General features: G+C 40.3%; 1 protein-coding gene across 1 annotated transcript in view; it reads left to right on the plus strand.

The window, feature by feature from the left end:
- Positions 1–6,355, plus strand: part of PSMA8 (proteasome 20S subunit alpha 8) — a 63,096-nt gene extending 56,741 nt beyond the window's left edge. Inside the window, exons 8-9 of the transcript XR_006210116.1 lie at positions 4,910–5,085; positions 6,269–6,355. The gene's annotated coding sequence lies outside the window, so the exon portion shown is untranslated. The remainder of the gene's footprint in view (positions 1–4,909; positions 5,086–6,268) is intronic.

The following is a 6,355-nucleotide window of genomic DNA, read 5'->3' on the forward strand; positions in this document are numbered from 1 at the left end:
TACCTATAGAAACAAACACATGTAAACATATCTTTTAGTGCAAATGGTACCATACTGTATACTGTTCTGTATCTCGCTTTTTTCACTCAACATATATTTGAGGATCTTCTCATGTGAGGATCATTCTTTCCAATGTATAGATGTAACACTAAATTATCAATCTTCTATTGATGAACATGTTGATAGTGTTGCTATTGCAGATGCTGCAGTGAATAACCTTTAGTCATTTCACAAATGTGGAAGTAGATAGGATAAACCACTAGATGTAGAACTGCAGGCTCAAAGGTATGTTACACACTTTTATGTTTCTCCTAACGGTGAGCGAGAATCTCTCCCTTTCTACACCTTCCCATTGTAGTTGTGCTGGCTTTGTATGGTGTCAGCTCAGCTAACCTGAAACTGTTTTCCAGAATTCTCTTTCCTGTACAGTTCTGAGTTTGAGTTGGGCACAAGAGAAATTCGCATAAGATTTGAAAGGCAGAAGGGAAGCAGCTCAGGGTAAGAAGGCAGCTCACAAAAAATGCTGGTTTACTGGCCCGGTTGGTTAGTGTGGGAAGGCCTCCAGAACCATAGCTACACTAGTTCCTCCACATTCTGCTGGATCTTTTCCTTCAGACTCTGGGAACTGGGCCAGGCATGCAAGCAGCTTCATGACAAAGGACAGCAACTTTTATATCAGGTCACAAGCATCCCCAGGTTGCAGGTGGTAAAAGATACATGTGGTTACAATTTGTCCTCATGGGTTACAGTTTATTCTTCACCCTCCCCACTCCGTATCCACCTTTCCTTCCTGACTACCACCAGACTCAGCGGATCAGTGTAACAGAGGGACAGCCTTAAAGAGACTTCTCCATCAACTCCCACAATTGGGAGGGATATAATTTATCTAGAAAATTGCCAATTCTGCATCATAGTGATTTCACTTCTTTAATTGAACCCAGACTGATACAATAGTGCTTCAAACATTTTTTGCCACTAAATAGGTGAAATTACAATCGTTTTTGCATTTTTACTTTTTAAAAAAATTCCCAATATTCAATTTGCATTTTTCTTATTATGAATGATGTTGAACATCTTTATGTTTGTTTAAATGTCTTTATGTTTGTTTAAATGCCTGGCTGGCTCTGTTAGTAGAGCATGCAATTCTTGATCTTGAAGTTGTGAGTTTGAGCCTCATGTTGGGTGTAGAGATTACTTAAAATATAAAATCTAGGGGTGCCTGAGTGGCTGGGTCGGTTAAGCGTCCGACTTCGGCTCAGGTCATGATCTCACGGTCCGTGAGTTCCAGCCCTGAGTCAGGCTCTGTGCTGACCGCTCAGAGCCTGGAGCCTGTTTCAGATTCTGTGTCTCCCTCTCTCTCTGCTCCTCCCCTGTTCATGCTCTGTCTCTCTCTGTCTCAAAAATAAATAAACGTTAAAAAAAAAAAATTTAAAATCTAGAGGGGCATCTGGGTGGCTCAGTTGGTTGAGCAACTCTTAATTTCAGCTCCAGTCATGATCTCACAGTCATGAGATTGAGCCCCCCATTGGGCTCTGTGCTAAGTGCGGAGCCTGCTTGGGATTCTCTCTCACCACTCTCTCTGCCCCTCCCCCCACCCATGTGTGCTCGTCTCTCTCTCTCTCTCTCTCTTTCTCTCTCTCTCTCAAAAATTGTTTCAAAAATTTTTTAGAGAGATACAGAAAAAGAGAAAGTGGTGGAGGGGCAGAGAGAGGAGAGAATCTTAAGCAGGCTCCATGTGGAGCCCAACACATGGCTCGATCTCACCACCCTGAGATCAGGACCTGGGCCAAAATCAAGGGTTGGACGCTTAACTGATTGCATTACCCAGGCACCCCACTCAAACATTTAAAAAATATATAAATAATAAAATCTTTAAAAAAAATAAAAATAAATAAAGGCCTTTTGAATTTTCCTTCCATTGATTGCTCATACCTGTTACCTACTTTTTCCAATGGATTTTGTGTGTGTGTGTTTTTTTTCCTCATTGCTTTGTAACAGCTTTGTATATATTTGGGAAATTACCCTTCTGCATATGTGCTAGGGCAATGCCAGCTACTATAATAGATGAATCCACAGTAAACGTTTATTTCTCAATAACAAATCCCATTGCTGATAGCAATCCTCCAAGCAAAAATCTAGGACTCCTTCCCCATTTTCTGGCTCTGCCGTCTTCAACATGCCATTTACTTTCTTCTTATTTTTTAACCTTTATTTAAGTAATTTCTACACCCAACATGGGATTTGAACTCAGCCCCAAGGTCAAGAGTCTCATGCTCTTCCCACTGAGCCAGCCAGGTACCCCAACATTCCACTGTCAAACATTCCCAAGATTTCTGTGTCCATCTGCATGAAGCTACCAAATGGGGAGTTTGGAGCATCGATTGTGATTAAAAAAAAAAAACAAAACACTCAGTAAACTAGAAATAAAAAGGAACTACCTTAACATAATGAAGAGCATTTTAGACAAACTCAAAGCTAATGTCATACACAGTGGTGAAAGCTTTCACCTTAAGGTCAGGACAGAGACAAGGATACTCACTTTCACCATTTGCATTCAACACAGTATTGAGTATTGGCAGTCTTAGCCAAAGCGATTGGTAAAAAAACAAAAAACAAAACAAAAAAAACCCATCCAAATTGGAAAAGGTAAAAGAAGTAAAATTATCTGTTTGCAGGTATTTATTTATTGTAACAGTTTTGGTTTTTTTTCCTTACATAATATTTAGAGTACCAAAGAAAGTTACAGAATAAAGAAATCAACACACAAATTTAGTTGAGTTTTATATACTAAAACAATCCAGAAAGAAAATTAAGAAATTTGCAATAACATCAAAAAGAATACTTAGGAATAAATTTAACCAAGGCAGCGAAAGGCTTACACACTGAGAACTACAAAACATTGTTGAAAAAAATCAAAGAAGTCACAAATGTAAAGTCATCTGCATTCATAGACTGGAAGACTTACTACTGCTAAGATACCAATACCACACAACACTATCTACAGATTCAATGCAACCTGTATCAAAATCCTAATGATGTTTTTGCAGAAATAGAAAAATTCATCCTAATCTGAAAAGTAATGAAAAAGTGCTGGTGCACCTGAGTGGCTCATCAGTTAAGTGTCTTGACTTCGGCTCAAGTCATGCTGTCACAGTTCGTGGGTTTGAGCCCCGTGTTGGGCTCTGTGCTGACCACTCAGAGCCTGGAGCCTGCTTTGGATTCTGCATCCCCCTCTCTCTCTGCCCCTCCCCTGCTCACACTGCCTCTCTCTCTGTCTCTCTCTCTCTCTCAAAAATAAATAAACATTAAAACATTTTTTTTAAAGAAAAAAAAGAAAAAGTGCTCACTGTGGGTTCTTATTTCTTCTATTTCTTCCTATGGAGGAAAGTAAAGTTACATAATCTGAATCAGTGTTTCTTATACTTTTATACTTGGACGTGTGTGTGTGTGTGTGTGTGTGTGTGTGTGTGTGTGTGTGTTTGCATGCGCGTGTGTGTGTACATACACACATAGGCCCTGATTCAATAGGTTTGGGGTGAAGCCCAAGAGTCTTTTCTGCCAAGCTCCCAGGCGATGTCTAGGATGCACTGGCATCACCCAGGAACTTGTTAGATCTCATCAGCTAAGTACTTAGGAAAAAACTTTATGTAATCTATGTGATCTCCCTCCTCACCGCTCCCCCTCCCCCATTACACACACCTCTCTGCTTCATCCCTTGCCATTCAGGCCATTGCTGCCCTGTCTCCTTCAGCTACAGCGATAGTGGCCTCCCTACTGTTCCTCATATACCCTAAGCAGGCTCTTGACCCAGGCCTTGCCACTAAGTGGATCTCCTGCCTGGATCACTCTACCTTTGTGGGCATACTTCTGTACTTCCTTTCACTTGTTGCACAAATGTCACCTTACCAGAAAGGCTTTCTCTGACCACCATATGTAAAACAGAACACCCATCCCCCAACACCCAACACATGAAAGACGTATTTCTATGTTTTTTAAAATGTTTATTCATTTTTGAGGTACCTGGGTGGCTCAGTTGGTTAAACGTCTGACTTCGGCCCAGGTCATGATCTCACAGTTCTTGAGTTTGAGCCCACATTGGGCTCTGTGCTGACAGCTCAGAGCCTGGAGCCTGCTTCTGATTCTGTGTCTCCCTCTCTCTCCCGCTCAGGCTCTCTCAAAAATGAATAAACATTAAAATGTTTTTAATGTTTATTTTTGAAAGACAGAGAGACAGAGCATGAGCAGGGGAGGAGCAGAGAGAGAGGGGGACAGGATGCAAAGCAGGCTCCGTGCTGACAGCAGCTAGCCTGATGTGAGGCTTGAAATCACAAACTGTGAGATCATGAACTGAGCCAAAGTCAGACACTCAACCAACTGAGCCACCCAGGTGCCCCATGTGTTTGTATGTGTTTACTGAAAGCCTCTCCCCATTAGAATTGTAAGTTCCATGTTTGTTTTATCCATTGGTAAATGGCCAGGACCTAGAACATCTGGGTATCTAGTAGATACTTAATAAATGCTTAATAGTCAAGAGCCATCCATTTAGATTAAAACTTTTAAATCCTAAGTCAAATACTAGTTGTTTCAACGTTTCCTATTTAAAAGATATATGAAACTACTGGCTAAGATGGTATATTTTTTAATTATCTTATTCTAGCATAATGTTATATTTACTGATAATGGATAAAACAACAGGAAAGAGATTTTGAAAAGTTCTCCAAATGACGTGTTTATTTGTGAATTATAATTCTGTCTTTGAAATGCACATATCATGTGAGTATCATGCACTTTCCACTGGCCCAGCCAGCTACATTGAAATTCAGTGACAATTCAAGGGCACCTTATTCAAACATGTTACCTGTACTTGGATTTTGCTGATTGTGTCATGTTTCCTCTATGCCCATTTCAGTTGAGATATTTTGGTTAAAAGAAGCGAAGATTCACTCCAGAAGGATACAAGGAAATAAGGGCTTTTGAAGGGAAGTACCAAACTCGGAACAATACCATCACTTTGCCTACTAGGAATGGCAGCGTTAAAAACGTCCACATCAAGAACTTTTGGATCTTAACTCTAATGTTAAAGCAGTAAGTGGACCAGTTCTTTTCCACACGTCTGTTTTGTTCTTCTCCCTCTATTGTCTCTCACCCTTATTTTAGTTCTTTAACTCATTGCTTATGTTAACTCATGGTTCCTTTTCCCTTATATAAGCATCTAGCTTTTACATGAGCATTATGGCCTTTCCAGCTTCTGTTTTGATTACAATCATGTAGTTTTAGCTTCCATAGTTAACTTTCCTTCTCCTTCCAAGGTTCCCAAATTCAATTCTGCAAAGAGTAAATGTGTTTGGACCAGCTCACCACCATGAGCTTCAAGACTGGCTTGGGTAGCATACACAGGCTTCTGCTCACTGAAAGACTTTGTCCTCCTCCTTTTCATTGATTGAGCTAACTCTGGAAATTTCTTATGACTCACAACAGACAGTCTTCTCCAAGAAGCCTTTCCTAAGGCTTGATTAGAGACCCGACCTCTGTGTTTCCATAGCTTTTTATTTCAACCTGTCTCATACTGTCTAGTAATCATTTCCTACTTATATCTCCTTCTAGAGTGTGAGCATCTCTGGCTAAGAACTGTAACCTTAACATTTGGGGCCTCAATTTAATGTTCACTAAGTAAAGGCTTTAAAAAGGCTTTAACTTTATTGAAGTAGTGGGCAAATTCTATTATTCAATTCCTGAAAAAGAAGAGGGACTGAAAGACTTTTTTTTTTAATTTATTCATTTTGAGAGAGTGAGAGAGCACAAGTTAGGGAGGGGAGAAGAAGAGACAGAATCCCACAAACTGTGAGATCATGACCTGAGCCAAAATCAAGAGTTGGATGCTTAACTGAGACACCCAGACACCCCAGGAGGGATTCTCTTTGATGGAAAAGTTAAGCAGATTATTGGTTAGAGGAGTCACCCTCCTTAAAAACTGGCTCTGGTGGGAAGGCGTGTTCTATTGGGCAGAGGAGACTCAGCAGTTTCCCAAAACTTATTCCACATAAGCTTCCTTTGTACCATGTTGATGGGTGTCAGGTGATCCAAGTGTTCCTGGTTGGGAAAATTGGTGAAAGGCTGGCTTGACAGAATAAAGCAGTCTTCTTTACTGCAGTGGTTATCAAAATATGTTCTGTCTACTCCTGGGTATCTGAAACCATTTCACAAGGTACATGGGGGTCTTAGTTGTTTTTATATCATACTAATACTAAAATAATTGCTTTTTTCACAGTGTGGACATTTCTGCTGATGGTGCAAAAGTAGTGATGGGTAAACCTGGACCTAGTCATTGTATTCTTCACTGCCAGACGCTCACATT

This window comes from Panthera tigris, chromosome D3, assembly GCF_018350195.1.
Source record: "Panthera tigris isolate Pti1 chromosome D3, P.tigris_Pti1_mat1.1, whole genome shotgun sequence".
NCBI lineage: Eukaryota > Metazoa > Chordata > Mammalia > Carnivora > Felidae > Panthera > Panthera tigris.